At 54.2% G+C, this 17,446-nt stretch overlaps 1 long non-coding RNA gene across 2 annotated transcripts; it reads right to left on the bottom strand.

The window, feature by feature from the left end:
- Positions 1-12,250: 12,250 nt before the first annotated feature.
- Positions 12,251-14,211, bottom strand: LOC146758091 (uncharacterized). 2 transcript variants are annotated; one of them, XR_014935389.1, is made up of 4 exons: positions 13,807-14,211; positions 12,943-13,014; positions 12,491-12,583; positions 12,251-12,357 (listed from the first exon to the last, which is right to left on the bottom strand). It is a non-coding gene; the product is annotated as an uncharacterized LOC146758091 (long non-coding RNA). The 2 variants fall into 2 exon arrangements; XR_014935388.1 differs by lacking the exon at positions 13,807-14,211 and having other exon boundaries at positions 12,943-13,416.
- Positions 14,212-17,446: the final 3,235 nt, after the last annotated feature.

Below are 17,446 nucleotides of genomic sequence, written 5' to 3'. Positions count from 1 at the left end.
CTTCCGGCTAGATAAATAAATAAAAACACAAAGCATCTCTGAAGCTCGGACTCACTGTGTTTATTAAATGTTTTACTAACTTCATAATGACTCACAAAGAAACATTTTAATTTTGATTGTGTGTTTCTGTCTATGCTCTGATTTCTGTTAAAATCAGCTTTTGGATATGTAGAGGGAGAATTTTTTCGGTGAATAAGTGTGTGTTTAGGGCAGGAATGGATGATCCTTGATTTCACATGGTAGATGTTCTTTACCTGCTCTGTACTCATTTTACAAATCATTTCATGCTGTAACAGTAAACAAATGGTGAATTCTTCATCAGATACGTCTGCTACTGTAAGGTCTTTGTCTGATTTCAAAGTTAAAGTCAGGAGTCAAACTAAAAGAAGAAAAAACTAGTTTGATAAGGACGTATAGAAATTCTGCCTTTCTGTAACACAGCTTGTTGGAAGTAACCGCGGGAGACAAGTCTCATGCTATCATGGTCAACAAGTCTCGTTTATTAGGTGTTACAGCATCTCATTTATACAATCAGTAATAAGTTCATGCATATTGCAAAAGTTAAGCTCAGGATTGGTGGGTTACACATTACTTCATCTGACCTTTGTGGTTAGTCTTATGGATACTTTTTCTTTGCAGCTCTGTCTACACCTTGCTACACATCTTGCTTTTCCCTCAGGCCGTCCTTGCCTCTAGATACATATTTCGTCTTTAGCTACATACCCTGTCTTTTCACATCCTGATTTCTCCATAGCTGCTTAGCCCGTGATCGGCCCTAGGATAGACCGTCTTTGTCTTTAATCACGTTCATTCTTTTACAATTTAACTAGTGGAATCTCTTCATGTCCTTTCTCATGAAGCCATTCTGCATAAACATTCTCCACGTAGATCTGACACACATCAGGCCGACAGCAGCTCCTGCCCCATAGGTCTGACCCTCATCAGCCCCACAGCAGCTCCTGCCCCATAGATCAGACCCACATCTGCCCCACAGCAGCTCCTGCCCCATAGATCTGACCCACTTCAGCCTCACAGCAGCTCCTGCCCGATAGATCTTACCCACATGTGCTCCACAGCATCTCCTGCCCCATAGATCTGACCCACATGCGCCCTACAGCAGCTCCTGCCCAATAAATCTGACACACATATGCCCCACTGCAGCTAATGCCTTACAGATCAGACCCTCATCAGCCTCACAACAGCTCCTACCCCATAGATCTACCCCACAGCAGCTCCTGCCCCATAGATCAGACCCTCATCATCCCCACAGCATCTTCTGCCCCATAGATCTGACCCTCAGCAGCAACACAGCAGCACCTGCCCCACAGATATGACCCACATATACCCCACAGCAGCTCCTGCCCCATAGATCTTATCAACATCAGCTCCACAGCAGCACCTACCCCATAGATCTGACCCAGACCTGCCCCAAAGCAGCTCCTGCCCATAGATCTGACCCACATCTGACCCACAGCAGCTCCTGCCCATAGATCAGAACCACATCAGCCCCACCGCAGATCCTGCCCCATAGATCTGACCCTCATCAGCCCCACAGCAGCTCTGACCCATTGATCAGACCCACAGCAGCTCCTGCCTCATAGATCTGTCCCCCCTGAGCCCCACAGCAGCTCCTGTCCCGTATATTTGAACCTCATCAGCCACAGAGCAGCTCCTGCCCCATTGATCTGACCCACATAAACCCACAACAGCACCTGTTCCGTAGATCTGACACACATCATCCCCACAACTGCTCCTGCCCCAAAGATTTGATATACATGTGCCCCACAGGAGCTCCTGCCCCATAGATCTGACCCAAATCTGCCCCACAGCATCTCCTGCCCAGTAGATCTGACCCACAGCAGCTCCTGCCCCATAGATCTGACCAACATGTGCCCCAGAGGAGCTCCTGCCCCATTGATCTGACCCACGCCAGACCCACAGCAGCTCCTGCCCCATAGATCTGACCCGCATCAGCCCCACAGCAGCTCCTGCCCCATACATCTGACCCACATGCGCCCCACAGCAGCTCCTGCCTTATAGATCAGACCATCATCAGCCTCACAACAGCTCCTGCCCCATAGATCTACCCCACAGCAGCTCCTGCCCCATAGATCTGACCCTCATCATCCCCACAGCAGCTCCTGCCTCATTGATCTGACTCACATCTGCCCCACTGCAGCTCCTGCCCCATAGATCAGACCCACATCTGCCCCACAGCAGCTTCTGCCCCATATATCTGACCCACATCAGCACCACAGCAGTTCCTGCCCCATATATCTGACCCACATCAGCACCACAGCAACGCCTGCCCCATAGATCTCAACCACATGAGCCCTACAGCAGCTCCTGTCCCACAGATCTGACCCACATAGCCCCCACAGCAGCTCCTGCCCCATAGATCTGACCAACATCAGCTCCACAGCAGAACCTACCCCATAGATCTGACCCACATCAGCCCCACAGCAGCTCCTGCCACATAGATCTACTGACATGTGCCCCACAGCAGCTCCTGCCCAAAAGATCTGATACCCATGTGCCCCACAACAGCTCCTGCCCAATAGATCTGACCCACATCTGCCCCACAGCAGCTCCTATCTCATAGATCTTAAACACATCAGCACCACAGCAGCTCCTGCCCAATAGATCTGACCCTCATCAGCCACACAACAGCTCCTGCCAGATAGATCTGACCCACATCAGCCCCACAGCATCTCCTGCCCCATTGATCCGACCCACATCAGCCACACCGCAGCTCCTGCCCCATAGATCTGATCCCAATCAGCCCCACAGCAGCTCCTGCCCCATAGATCTCACCCTCATCAGCCCCACAGCAGCTCCTGCCCCATAGATCAGACCCACATCTGCCCCACAGCAGCTCCTGCCCCATAGATCTGACCCACATCTGCCCCATACCAGATCCTGCCCAATCGATCTGACCCACATTATCCCCACAGCAGCTCCTGCCCCATAGATCTGACCCACATATACCCCACAGCAGCTCCTGCCCCATAGATCTCACCTTCATCAGCCGCACAGCAGCTCCTGCCCCATAGATCAGACCCACATCTGCCCCACAGCATCTCCTGCCCCATAGATCCGACCCACATCTGCCCCTTAGGAGCTCAAACCCCATAGATCTGACCGAAAGCTGCTCCTGCCACATAGATCTGACCCACATCTGCCCCAGAACAGCTCCCGCCCCATAGATCTGACCCACATCGGACCCACAACAGCTCCTGCCCCATAGATCAGATCCACATCTACCCCACAGCAGCTCCTGCCCCATATATCTTACCAACATCAGCGCCATAGCATCTCCTGCCCCATAGATCTGACACACATCACCCCCACAGCAGCTCCTGCCCCATAGATCTAGCCCCCATCAGACCCACAGCAACTCCAGTCCCATAGATCTGACCCACATCTACCCCACAGAAGCTCCTGCCACATAGATCTGACACACAGCACCCCCACAGCAGCTCCTGCCCCATAGATCTGACCCACGTCTTCCCCACAGCAGCTTTTGCCCCATAGATTTGACCCACGTCTTCCCCACAGCAGCTCCTGCCCCATAGATCTCAACCACATGAGCCACACAGCAGCTCCGGTCCCACAGATCAGACCCACATCTGCCCCACAGCAGCTCCTGCCCCATAGATCTGACCCACATCTGCCCCATACCAGATCCTGCCCAATCGATCTGACCCACATTATCCCCACAGCAGCTCCTGCCCCATAGATCTGACCCACATATACCCCACAGCAGCTCCTGCCCCATAGATCTCACCCTCATCAGCCCCACAGCAGCTCCTGCCCCATAGATCAGACCCACATCTGCCCCACAGCATCTCCTGCCCCATAGATCCGACCCACATCTGCCCCTTAGGAGCTCAAACCCCATAGATCTGACCGACAGCAGCTCCTGCCACATAGATCTGACCCACATCTGCCCCAGAACAGCTCCCGCCCCATAGATCTGACCCACATCGAACCCACAACAGCTCCTGCCCCATAGATCAGATCCACATCTACCCCACAGCAGCTCCTGCCCCATATATCTTACCAACATCAGCGCCATAGCATCTCCTGCCCCATAGATCTGACACACATCACCCCCACAGCAGCTCCTGCCCCATAGATCAAGCCCCCATCAGACCCACAGCAGTTCCAGTCCCATAGATCTGACCCACATCTACCCCACAGAAGCTCCTGCCCCATAGATCTGACACACAGCACCCCCACAGCAGCTCCTGCCCCATTGATCTGACCCACGTCTTCTCCACAGCAGCTCCTGCCCCATAGATCTGACCCACGTCTTCCCCACAGCAGCTCCTGCCCCATAGATCTCAACCACATGAGCCCCACAGCAGCTCCTGCCCCATAGATCTAACCAACATCAGCTCCACAGCAGCTCCTTCCCTATAGATCTGACCCACATAAGACCCACAGCAGCACCTGTTCCGTAGATCTGACACACATCATCCCCACAACTGCTCCTGCCCCAAAGATCTGATATACATGTGCCCCACAGGAGCTCCTGCCCCATAGATCTGACCCACATCAGCCCCACAGCAGCTCCTGCCCAGTAGATCTGACCCACAGCAGCTCCTGCCCCATAGATCTGACCAACATGTGCCCCAGAGCAGCTCCTGCCCCATAGACCTTACCCACATCAGCCGCACAGCAGCTCCTGGTCTATAGACCTGACCCACATGTGCACCACAGCACCTCCTGTCCCATAGATCTGCCCCACAGCAGCTCCTGCCCCACAGATCTGACCCACATCTGCACTACAGCAGCTCCTGCCCCATAGATCTAACTCACATGTGCCCCAGAGCAGCTCCTGCCCCATAGATCTGACCCTCATCATCCCCACAGCAGCTCCTCCCCCATTGATCTGACTCACATCTGCCCCACTGCAGCTCCTGCCCCATAGATCAGACCCACATCTGCCCCACAGCAGCTTCTGCCCCATATATCTGACCCACATCAGCACCACAGCAACGCCTGCCCCATAGATCTCAACCACATGAGCCCCACAGCAGCTCTTGTCCCACAGATCTGACCCACATAGCCCCCACAGCAGCTCCTGCCCCATACATCTGACCAACACCAGCCCCACAGCAGCTTCTGCCCCATAGATCTGACTAACATCAGCTCCACAGCAGCACCTACCCCATAGATCTGACCCACATCAGCCCCACAGCAGCTCCTGCCACATAGATCTACTGACATGTGCCCCACAACAGCTCCTGCCCAAAAGATCTGATACCCATGTGCCCCACAACAGCTCCTGCCCAATAGATCTGACCCACATCTGTTCCACAGCATCTCCTGCCCCATAGATCTGACCCACATCAGCCACAGCAGCTCCTGACCTATAGATCTGACCCACATCTGCCCCACAGCAGCCCCTGCCCCATAGATCTGACCCACATCAGCCCCACAGCAGCTCCTACCTCATAGATCTGAACAACAGAAGCTCCTGCCCCATAGATCTGAAACATCAGCCCCACAGCAGCTCCTGCCCCATAGATCGGACCCACATCAGCCACACAGCAGCTCCTGCCCCATACATCTGACCCACATGTGCCCCACAGCAGCTCCTGCCCCACAGCAGCTCCTGCCCCATAGATCTGACCCACAGCAGATCCTGCCCCATAGATCTGACCCACATCAGCCCCACTACAGCTCCTGCCCCATAGATCTGACCCACATGTGCCCCACAGCAGGTCCTGCCCCATAGATCTGACCCACATGTGCCCCACAGCAGGTCCTGCCCCATAGATCTGACCCACATGTGCCCCACAGCAGGTCCTGCCCCATAGATCTGACCCACATCAGCCACACAGCAGCTCCTGCCCCATAGATCTGATCCCAATCAGCCCCACAGCAGCTCCTGCCCCATAGATCTGACCCACAGCAGATCCTGCCCAATCGATCTGACCCACATATACCCCACTGCAGCTCCTGCCCCATAGATCTGAAATATCAGCCGCACAGCAGCTCCTGCCCCATAGATCTGACCCACATCTACACCACAGCAGCTCCTGCCCCATACATCTGACCCACATGTGCCCCACAGCAGCTCCTGCCCCATAGATCTGACCCACATCAGCCACACAGCAGCTCCTGCCCCATAGATCTGATCCCAATCAGCCCCACAGAAGCTCCTGCCCCATAGATCTCACCCTCATCAGCCCCACAGCAGCTCCTGCCCCATAGATCTGACCCACATCTGCCCCATACCAGATCCTGCCCAATCGATCTGACCCACATATACCCCACAGCAGCTCCTGCCCCATAGATCTTACCAACATCAGCTCCACACCAGCACCTACCCCATAGATCTGACCCACATCTGCCCCAAAGCAGCTCCTGCCCCATAGATCTGACCCACATGTGCCCCACAGCAGCTCCTGCCTCATAGATCTGACCCACATCAGCCACACAGCAGCTCCTGCCCCATACATCTGACCCACATGTGCCCCACAGCAGGTCCTGCCCCATAGATCTGACCTACATCAGCCACACAGCAGCTCCTGCCCCATACATCTGACCCACATGCGCCCCACAGCAGCTCCTGCCTTATAGATCAGACCATCATCAACCTCACAACAGCTCCTGCCCCATAGATCTACCCCACAGCAGCTCCTGCCCCATAGATCTGAGCCTCATCATCCCCACAGCAGCTCCTGTCCCATAGATCTGACTCACATCTGCCCCACTGCAGCTCCTGCCCCATAGATCTGACCCACATCTGCCCCATAGCAGCTCTTGCCCCATATATCTGACCCATATCAGATCCACAGCAACGCCTGTCCCATAGATCTCAACGACATGAGCCCCACAGCAGCTCCTGCCCCATAGATCTGACCCTCAGCAGCAAAACAGCAGCTCCCGCCCCACAGATCTGACCAACACCAGCCCCACAGCAGCTCCTGCCCCATAGATCCGACCCACATCTGCTTCTTAGGAGCTCCAAACCCATAGATCTGACTGACAGCTGCTCCTGCCACATAGATCTCACCCACATCTTCCCCAGAACAGCTCCCGCCTCATAGATCTGACCAACATCAGCCACACAGCAGCTCCCGCCTCATAGATCTGACCCACATTGGACCCACAACAGCTCCTGCCCCATAGATCAGACCCACATCTACCCCACAGCAGCTCCTGCCCCATATATCTTACCAACATCAGCGCCATAGCATCTCCTGCCCCATAGATCTGACCCACATCAGCCACACAGCAGCTCCCGCCCCATAGATCTGACCCACATTGGACCCACAACAGCTCCTGCCCCATAGATCAGACCCACATCTACCCCACTGCAGCTCCTGCCCCATATATCTTACCAACATCAGCGCCATAGCATCTCCTGCCCCATAGATCTGACCCACATCTACCCCACAGAAGCTCCTGCCCCATAGATCTGACACACAGCACCCCCACAGCAGCTCCTGCCCCATAGATCTGACCCACGTCTTCCCCACAGCAGCTCCTGCCCCATAGATCTCAACCACATGAGCCACACAGCAGCTCCTGTCCCACAGATCTGACCCACATAGGCCCCACAGCAGCTCCTGCACCATAGATCTAACCAACATCAGCTCCACAGCAGCTTCTTCCCTATAGATCTGACCCACATAAGACCCACAGCAGCACCTGTTCCGTAGATCTGAAACACATCATCCCCACAACTGCTCCTGCCCCAAAGATCTGATATACATGTGCCCCACAGGAGCTCCTGCCCCATAGATCTGAACCACATCAGCCCCACAGCAGCTCCTGCCCAGTAGATCTGACCCACAGCAGCTCCTGCCCCATAGATCTGACCAACATGTGCCCCAGAGCAGCTCCTGCCCCATAGATCTGCCCCACAGCAGCTCCTGCCCCATAGATCTGATGCACATCTGCACTACAGCAGCTCCTGCCCCATAGATCTCACTCACATGTGCCCCAGAGCAGATACTGCCCCATAGATCTGACCCACAACTACCCCACAAGAGCTCCTGCCCCATAGATCTGACCCACATCTGCACTACAGCAGCTCCTGCCCCATACATCTGACTCACATATGCCCCACAGCTACTCCTGCCCCATAGATCTGACCAACATCTACCCCACAGCAGCTCCTGCCCCATAGATCTCACTCACATGTGCCCCAGAGCAGATCCTGCCCCATAGATCTGACCCACAACTACCCCACAGCAGCTCCTGCCCCATTGATCTGATCCAAATCAGCCCTACAGCAGCTCCTGCCCCATAGATCTGACCCACATCAGCCCCACACCAGCTCCTGCCCCATTGATCTGACCCACACCAGCCCCACAGCAGCTCCTGCCCCATAGATATGACACACACCTGCCCCACAGCAGCTCCTTCCCTATAGATGTGACACACATCAGCCCCACAGCAGCTCCTGCCCCATAGATATGACCCACCTCAGCCCCTGCCTCATAGATCTGACCCACATGTGCCCCTTTGCAGGGGGGCTCCTCTGCCTGGTGGTCATGGCGGGCCCCCTCCTCCTTCTCACTCCTAGGGCCCCCAGCTCCATCCTCCCGCCTGAAACAGGGAAAACTTCTACCCTAGCCCTCTTAGCTGCCGACATGGCTGCTAACTGCCACAGCTGTCAGAGGCGAGTGCGTTGCGCGCGGCAGCGGTGACCAAGGTGACGTGGAGAGGGTTCTAAAACGGCGGCCGCACTGCTGGCACTGGTGTTCCACATAGGATGAGGAGGGGGCTGGTAATAGCAGGACAAGGGGAAACTGATTGAAGTTGAAAGAGGGAAGATTTAGGTTGGATGTTAGGGGGAAAGTTGTTTACTAGCAGAGTGGTTAGGCCCTGGAACGGGCTGCCCAGGGAGGTTGTGGATGCCCCGTCCTTGGAGGTGTTCAGGGCCAGGTTGGACAGGGCCCTGGGCAACCTGATCTAGTAAAGGTGTATGTTTGGTGGCCCTGCCAGGCAGGGGGGTTTGTTCTTCATGATCCATGAGGTCCCTTCCAACCTGGGTCATTCTGTGATTCTGTGATACTGGTGTGTGGCTGCTTGTCCCAGCGCGCTGACCTTTTGTCTTCAGGTTCACCAACAAGACTGTAACTGATTTATGGAGGAGGCAAGTGATGGGTGCTACTGTGTGACAATCAACATCACTTTGTGGACATTTGAAAGCACCTTCCTCCAGAGCTGTTCACCTCCAGAAGAGGGTGCTCAGAAGTGTTTACTGGCAGAAGATCTGGCTCCAGCTTGGTATGTGAAAACTGGGGAATGATACCATCGTGTCCTGTGAAGAACAAGAAGCAGGTGGGCGTCCCTGCTCCCTCTTTTCTGCTGGCAAGGTCCAGATGAGATCCCAGAGCCAGAAGCTGAAATTCCAAGGAGAGCTGACTCAACCATTTTGGATTTGAGCTGTCACACCAAGGAGAGCTGACTGAACCACGTTGGACTTATTTGTAAGTTTATACTATCATTGGAAACTGTTGCCGTGGTCACAGTCATCGTCAGCGGAACAACAACTCCTGATGACCCACCACTACTGAAGATCAATGACTGAACTACTAAACACGTCAGATCCATGGTGGTGACTCTCTCTCCCTCTTGCTTCCTATAAAGACTCCTTGATTCTTTTTCCTGTCTTTTCTATTGCCCGCCTTCCCTTCCTAATCACCCTAAATCGTAATAGCGTCCGTCCTCCAACATTTGAACCATGCTCAGGCATACACGTATGGACCTCCTCTCCTTCCTATAAATTGGAGCAGGACAGAGAACCACAAGGATTGTCAGCTCCCAAGTCATGCAAGTATTGCACACAACACAGATAACTTCATCTGTTGGCCCCGCTGTCTCTGCATACCACCAAGCGAGGACCTGCAGTGCCCAGGCGAGACGATGTGCCTGGCAGTGCAAAGCCAGCCCACGTGTGTGCAGATGGCAAGGAGCGTGTGGCACTGTGCACCGACAGCCCTTGCCTGCCCAGGACTGCGTGTGGAGGGCGTTCTCCACTGCAGCCCTGCCCAACAGTCAGTAGGGGTGTGCGGCCATGATGGCAGTAATGAACAAACTGCTGCTTCACAAAGATCTTGGCCCGATTAGAAATCTTTGAGTAGTGCTGTTACAGCAGACAGAATGTGATAAGCGCAAGTAGTCTCCTACACTTCACATCCTTGCTACTTCATTCTGGGTGTTGTCACTGAGCAGCATCTAACACAAGTTCTGCCCTGGTCAGCTGGCTGCCTTAGCTTGAGCCCTGATGGCAACGCTGTGACGTGATGTTAGTATTGCTGTTTTCTCCTCGTCAGAATACTCTGCCTTTTGAAGGAAGCAGCTTCTTGGTTATTTTGTTTTGTTGTTGAATTTTATTGAATTAATTTACAATATCTATATTCCATATAGTTATAGATGTTTTGAATATGATCATCTGTGGTGCTGAGAATTTTTGTAGAAAAGGTATACTCAGTTCGGAAGGTGTAATAAGGATGTTAAAGAAAGAACCCCCTGTTGTGTTGACCAGTGATGATGCTCCCACGCCCTGACCAATGGTGGAGAGGAGCATGAAGAGAGAGGTGGTGCTGGGGGGATCTTGGGGCTGCTGGGCCTGTCATACTTTTTCCAGGCAGAGGTTTTACAGGTATTGCCCCCATGCCGACCCTGTTGGGGGGGGCCACTCCCACATCCTGAAGGATGGAGGAGAGGAGCGGGAGGGCAGAGTTGGTGCTGTGGGGGGCTGGGAGCTGTGGGGCCTGGTATGCTTTCCCCTGGCTGTAGTTATCTGGGTGTCGGATGATGCCCTCAAACTGCCACCCTGTGGGGGCTGCTCCAACCTCCTGAAGGATGGTGAAGGAAAGTTGGTGACAGTTCCTGGGGGAGACAGGGGGCTGCTGGGCCAGTTGGCTTCCCCCAGGCAATGGTCGTCTGTCTGTTGGATGATGTCCCCAGGTCTATACTCTGCTGGGGTCGCTTCCATCCCCTGATGGATGGTGGAGGGGAGGGTGAGGGCAGAGATGGTGCTGGAGGCTGACAGGCCTCTCAAGCTTCCCTGAGGCAGTGGCTGCCTGCGGGTGACACTTTGAGGGAGCCACTGCCAACCCCTGAAGGATGGTGGTGGGGGACGGGAGGGTGGTGTTGATGCCAGGGTGCTGCTGTTTGGGTGCCAGCCGATGACTGCAAGCTTCCAAACCAGGTGGGTCCCTCCTGTCCCCTGAAAGAGGTGTTGATGCCCAAGGTGGATAGGGGCCACTGGGCATGATGTACTTCCCAGGGGCCACGGAGCCTGGGCTGGTGGGCTACGGGGGCTGCACTGGGGGCAGCTGAGCCCAACAGCCGTCAGGCCTGGCAGGGGCCGCTCTGGTGGTTCTCTGCGGCTGGTGGGCAGATTGTCACTGCACAGGCACCGGTTGTTTGTGCCACGTCTTTTCTGTGCGGCGCACTGAGGCGAGCAAGCTGTTTGTCCAAGCGTGAGGTTGCTGCAGGCAATATGCTGGACTGCAGCATCTTCAGCAAGGCGCCTGCAGGGAGAGAAACGTGCTGAGGGCACAGGAGAACCCCCTGCTCTCCTTCCTCACAGTGCATGATAGAGCCACCCTCAGCTACCGGCCTGTCTCAGGCCCAGCAGTAAGAACATGGAGCAGGAATGGCGAGGCCAGTTAAATGTCTGACAGTGTCAATCTCAGACAGTGTTAGGCAACAACTAACTGGCTTTAAGTAGAAATGCCTCCTTGCTCACAGGATCCCTATAGTAAAGAGAGGGGGCAGGATGGGTTTGGGGGTGAACAAGAACTCACTGGTTTATCTGCCTCCGTTGTCGGACAAGACGATAGCATGAAAACATTGCCATCAGCATGGTAACGAAGATAGCCACACCAAATCCCAGGCAGTACTTCTCGATAAAATTATTGTCTGCGGCATTTGCATGTTCCTCACCATCCGCACCTGGAAAAACAATGTGGATCTGTTTCACCAGCTGCTGCTTTGAGGGACGTGGACAAGAACAACCACAGGAAGGATCCCGCTCCGGGCTGCTGTTGTGCCTGGTGGCTCAGGGGAAGCACAGCAAGCTCTGGAATGCAGGGTCTGTGCACAGGAGGTACTATGGAGGGTCCTGTTTCCTCTCCTTATCTGCTGAATGTGGTTCTGGTGGCCTAGTTCCCAAAAGGACAAAGTTCCTAAGTCCCTGGGAACTGGCTGCAGTGGGAGGGGAGCAACCTCTAACCACGGCCACGGAGCTCTATGAGCGGCCCTTACCTGGAGTGACAGTTGTTGTGTGCATGGCCTCTATTACTCTCAGCGGGACAGTCAGTGTGCGAACTCTGCCGTTCCAAAATGCAAGCCAGCGCATAGGTGCTCCACCTGTCTCTTTAGAAAGGAGGTAAGAGAGTGGGACTGTAAGTAACTGCTTCTCATCAGGAAGATGGTACAGTTTCTCCACATGTATTTCTAGAAATTCAGTTTCACAAGCCTTTCAGGGAACAGACGGAAATACACCTACCACGTGCTTTGTCCTTCATGATTTTCATTAGCAGAGGGGGCAGTGTCTGCAGATATTTTCCTGTTTCCAGGGCCTCTTTCTGTTTCTCAGGACCTAAACAGAAAGCATTAAGATAACTTTCAGACAAACAAGGTATTAAACTGAACGGTCTTTTCAGTGAAGTCAGTAACGACAACAGCCACCCCTGGGATGCCTGTGGGGTTCCAGCACAACTAAGGATTTAGCACGGCCTTCCCTGGAGGCACTTCTGCAACCAAAGAATGAGAACTTTTCACCACACACTGCAGCTTACCTAAACGCATAACGGCATCACTGAATGGGACCAGGGCATTGTGCGAGGGCAGGGCACACACACACAGGTGTGCATTCTCACTCACACCTGCAGACGCGCCTGGCTGACATTAGGACTGTGAGCTGGCATCTCTCAAAGGAAGTCAAATCTCATGACGTACCCATTTGAATCGCTGGGGCTTCTGTCCTGGAGCTCAGCTGGGAAACTGGATGCCATTCAACTCCACTAGGAGCTGTCAGCAAACACAGACAGAGCAGCTCCTGTCAGACACCTGTTTACACTGGAATGACAGCACTGCTCCACAGCACTCTCCTCTCCCTGCCACACAGAAGCATCTGGCAAATAGTTGTTGGGTGCCTGCAGTGGCACCGTGACAGTCCAAAAAGGAACCATGTGTAGAACTGCCTGGAGAAGGGAAGGGGGTGGAAGAGGAAGGACAAGATCTAAAGGCCCTTTCCTGTGGGACTGCCCTGAGGCTCACAGGCTGGATTATGCTGAGGCTTTGGCAAAGCGTTGCTTATAGGCACAGCATCGACGAGAAACATCTCCTGGTGTTGATGCCCGGGGGCAGCTGGGCCTGCCACTCATGTGCCAGGGTGCTGCTGTTTGGGTGCCATGGTATGCTGTGATTTCTCTCTTCCTTAGGGACCTGCAGTGACTAGAAGGGGCTCAGGTGATGACATGGCACTCAGACCTGGGTCAAAAGTTGCAAAGCTGCAGAGAAGCCAGGTGGGCAGTTGGCTGGCACTCAGCAGCTTTCCAGATGCTCTCTCCAGGCCATGTAAAACAATCTTCAGAGAAGGCATAGAAGAACATTTGGCCCCTCAAGGTTTTTTTAGTGGGGAGATCTCTGATGTATGGAGACAAAGTCAACGGGATGCTGGGAGCATGCAGCACCCAAGAAACAGTGACTACCCAAGCTTCTCATGGGGAAGAAATCACCAGGCAGTGAAAAGATGAACCCCCCCTGAACTTCCACAACCAAATATGAGCAAAGATCATGAGATGAAGACTGGTGACTTACGTCTGGCATCCACCCCAGGCTCAGGGACGCGACTTTGCTTTTGAAATGCACCAAAGGGGCCTGCAGGCACAAGAGTGATCAGACACAGGTGAGGAGAGCTTCCACTGCGCACTGGGGTCTGCCTTGTTTTTTTTCCTGCAGTGACCTGTGAGGACTGGCTGCAGGTCAGGGAATGACATGGCCCAAACAGCAAAGGAATAGGAGCAAAGACTGGCAAGGGCCGCCTTCCCACTGAAATGTGACAATTCTCCAAGTAAAGAAATACTAATGACTGATCTGTGTACGACCTTCAAAGCACAAAGAGACTTGAAAGACCTTTGGAGAGCCTTACGTACCCAAATAAGCTATTATAGCACTAATTTTTCGACTTCCAAGGAAACAGACACTCACAACTTACCTCGGAGTTTCCCCTGAGGCACAAAAGCAGTTTCCTTCCAGTCATCTGAGGAAGGAGTACCAATGTCATCATCTAGAAGAAAGAACAGAAGAGGGTTGTTCCCATTGCATGCTGTGATCTTCCTCTCCCTTAGTGACAGGGAAGGGGCCAGGGAAGGGGCCAGGTAACAGGATGGGAGACTCAGGCCTTGATCGCCAAAGCTATAGAGGGGCCAGGGTGACCTGGAGCCTAGCACTCGGCAGCTTTACAAATGCTCCCTCCTGGCCACATGCAGCACCCCTCCGGGACCGCGTGGAAGAGCATACAAAGAAAAGGTGTCTGAAACACACTGGGCTACAGCTGGGGGTCTCTGTTGGGAACCAGGATTTTTCTATGGGGAGCATCAGGCAGCTGGAGCAGAAATGCTCATGCTTTTCCCAGCACACACCTTCCACGTTCTCCCCTGGGACACCCCCAGGATGAAGAGCATGCTCCACCCAGCCAGCGGCAGAGCCGTGGGAGCACAGGGCTTCCTCATGCCCTTGCCCAGCTCCTGTGGTGCTGCCTGTCCCCCTTTTCCAATACCCCCCCGCCCCCATCGAAGGCAGCCCTAGGGCTATAAGGCACAGAGCCACTGGAACCAGAACCTGGGCTTCTCACTCTCATTTCCGCTTATTTTTTACCCCATCTCTGCCAACCCACCTGCTCCTGCTGCTCGCCCTGGAGCAGCACAAGTCTCCTGACAACACATGGCTATCAGTAGGAGGACGGCAAGGCAGGTGGGGGCCGTGGCCCCCAGTACTCGTGCCATGCTGCTACCACCACTGCTACAGCCACAACGAGTGCTGCTACTGGGGCACAGAACACCTAGAGCACGCAGCTGGGCATTGTGATCTTGTGGCACAAGGCAGCAATGTGGCAGGGCATAGTGACCTCACATCCCCAGGCTGCTGGCTGGGCCTCCCCACGGGCTGCTCCTCCTGTGACGCAGGGCTGCATAGAGTGGGTGCTTGTGGCACCCCTTAGTGGGTGAGTGCCAGGCTGCTGGGGAAGAATTACTGGGAGCGTGTCCCACTGGGTAGATCTGTTCCACCGCAAGGACCAGGCTCCCCCTGGGCTTGTTATGGACGCTGAGGATTCCCAGTCATCTAGAGCAGCAGGAGACCATGGCAGATATTTTCACATTTACATTGTGGAAATATATTATTGTGGAATGGTTTGGGTGGGAAGGGACATTAAAGACCCAGAGACTCTGTCAAAGGATAAAGAAAATCGCTCCAGTGTTGTTTTTACTGCTTTGTGCAAATCAAAAGATTGCATTTTGTCTTTTAATGGCCAAAAAAGCCATTTCTTCAGGGACACTGTATTTGTTGTCACAGACTCTAACAAAAATGCAAACTGAGCTTTATCTGTAGCATCAATACTTTAGTATTTCGTATCTTGTATTTGACAGTTCCCTCCCAGCCAGTTGCCCGTGTCTTTCTCTCAGCCCATGAGAGCACCACTTACTGCCTCTGGGAACTTGGAAACTGGCAGCATGATGGCCAGCACACACACAAGGTGCTCGTGACGCAGCTCCAGGCGGCTCTCCTGAGGCCCAGCTTCATTTCACGGCCACTCATGCTCTGCTGCTGGACATTCTGCAACGGAAAAGCCACTGGATGCAAATCCCATCCCTCACAGATGGTATCAGACCCCTGCTCTCATGGCAGTCACCACCGCCCGGCATTGGACAGCACTTCCACTGCCCTTGCTCCTGCCACAAGACACCAACGTCTGCTTCTAGTTCGGCTCCACCATGGGATCCTGTTTGCAACAGAAAAACACACGGAGGCTGCCAGCCACTGCAACACGCGCTGTGAAACCCCTGGCACTGCTGAGTCCCATGAGCAGAGGAGAGAAGCGTCTGCCTGCCATGGAAGGGCTGCGGCGGGATTGAATCCTGCCTTCCAATCGGGACACCCCCAGGGAGAGCCTCCCTGGGGACCCAAAGACTTACGGCAGCGCCAACACAGCAGGCAGAAACGCGACGTGCTCCTGAATGCCCGCACTGTTCAAAGCTCCCTCCCTCTCCCTCTCCCTCCCTCCGCCCTATGACGGCAGCCCTTCAAAGCAACCAACACAACCACGCCAAACCGCAGCCCGGACTTGTCCCACTCACTGCAATCCAGACCCACTCCATCCGTACAAACCTTCATCAACGCCGTTTCTTAACCGGGCCTCGGCGCCACCCGGATCTTACAGCCAGCGAGCGGCCGGCAAACGAACGGCCGTCTTCCTCTTGGTGCTGCACAGCCCAGCACGGCCAGAGCCGCACCACACGATCCGGGCCGGGGCCGGCTCAGGCTCTGCCTCCAGGCTTTTGGGGCCGGCCGGGTGACTCCGCAGCACAGTGAGACGGTTGCAGCGAGGCCTCGAACATGTCCACAACCAGGTACGTGAATGTGAGTAAATTTAGCTGTGTGAATGATGTTATTGTTCATATTAGTAAGGCAGTATTCACATGTGTGTGATGGAGCTCAGGGATAAGTTTATTCTTGCCTGGTAAATTTTCCCTTCTTTGACACCCACCCGTCCTCTTGCTTCTCTTCCCCTCACCTGTAAGTGCAGCAATACTGAAGGCTGAGGGCTCTTCTCCGAGGCAGGCGCTAAAGGGCAATTGAAATGCAAGTTTGTTGTCCCTCTTTGTTCTTGGGTCGGTAGCCCAAGGTGACCAAGCTTCAGAGCACTTCTCTAAGTCAGCCTGGAAATGTTTCTAGCAGGAAGTAACTCCATCACAGTGCCTGAGAGTAATGATGCCTCTTTTTCCCCCCTCACAGCAGGCAGCCTCCATAAGAGAGCAGTAGAGCAGCAGGCTGTCTGTGCTATGGCTGCTGAACTGCATTTCTGGCCACCTGAGATCCCTGAGCCCATGCTAATGAAGAACATGCTGCGCCACAGACTCTTCTACGGAGCCGTTTTGCAGCTTCTCTGTGCTGGCCATCATGCTGCAAGTTTCCAAGTTCCCAAAGGCAGTAAGTGGTGCTCTCATGGGATAGGAGAAAGGCACGGGCAACTGGGTGGGAGGGAACCATCTGTAACTGTTGCCAGCAGCCTGGAGGTGCCAGCTCAGTCTTATCCTGTGGCTACTGCTGCTCCCTATGAGCTGCCAGGCACAGGGTCCTCCCGCCCGTGCAGGGACCGCCTTGCAGGAAAGGGCTTTAGGCTCTGGTTTGTGTGGGATTTGGGGAACGAGACAGGGGTGGAGTTTCTTGTGTGCCCGAC

This window comes from Coturnix japonica, chromosome 17 (assembly GCF_054131305.1).
Source record: "Coturnix japonica strain WE chromosome 17, WE-NBRP24, whole genome shotgun sequence".
Classification (NCBI taxonomy): Eukaryota; Metazoa; Chordata; class Aves; order Galliformes; family Phasianidae; genus Coturnix; species Coturnix japonica.
The sequence above is the reverse complement of the archived record's forward strand: the minus strand, read 5'-3'. Positions and strand labels throughout refer to the sequence as shown.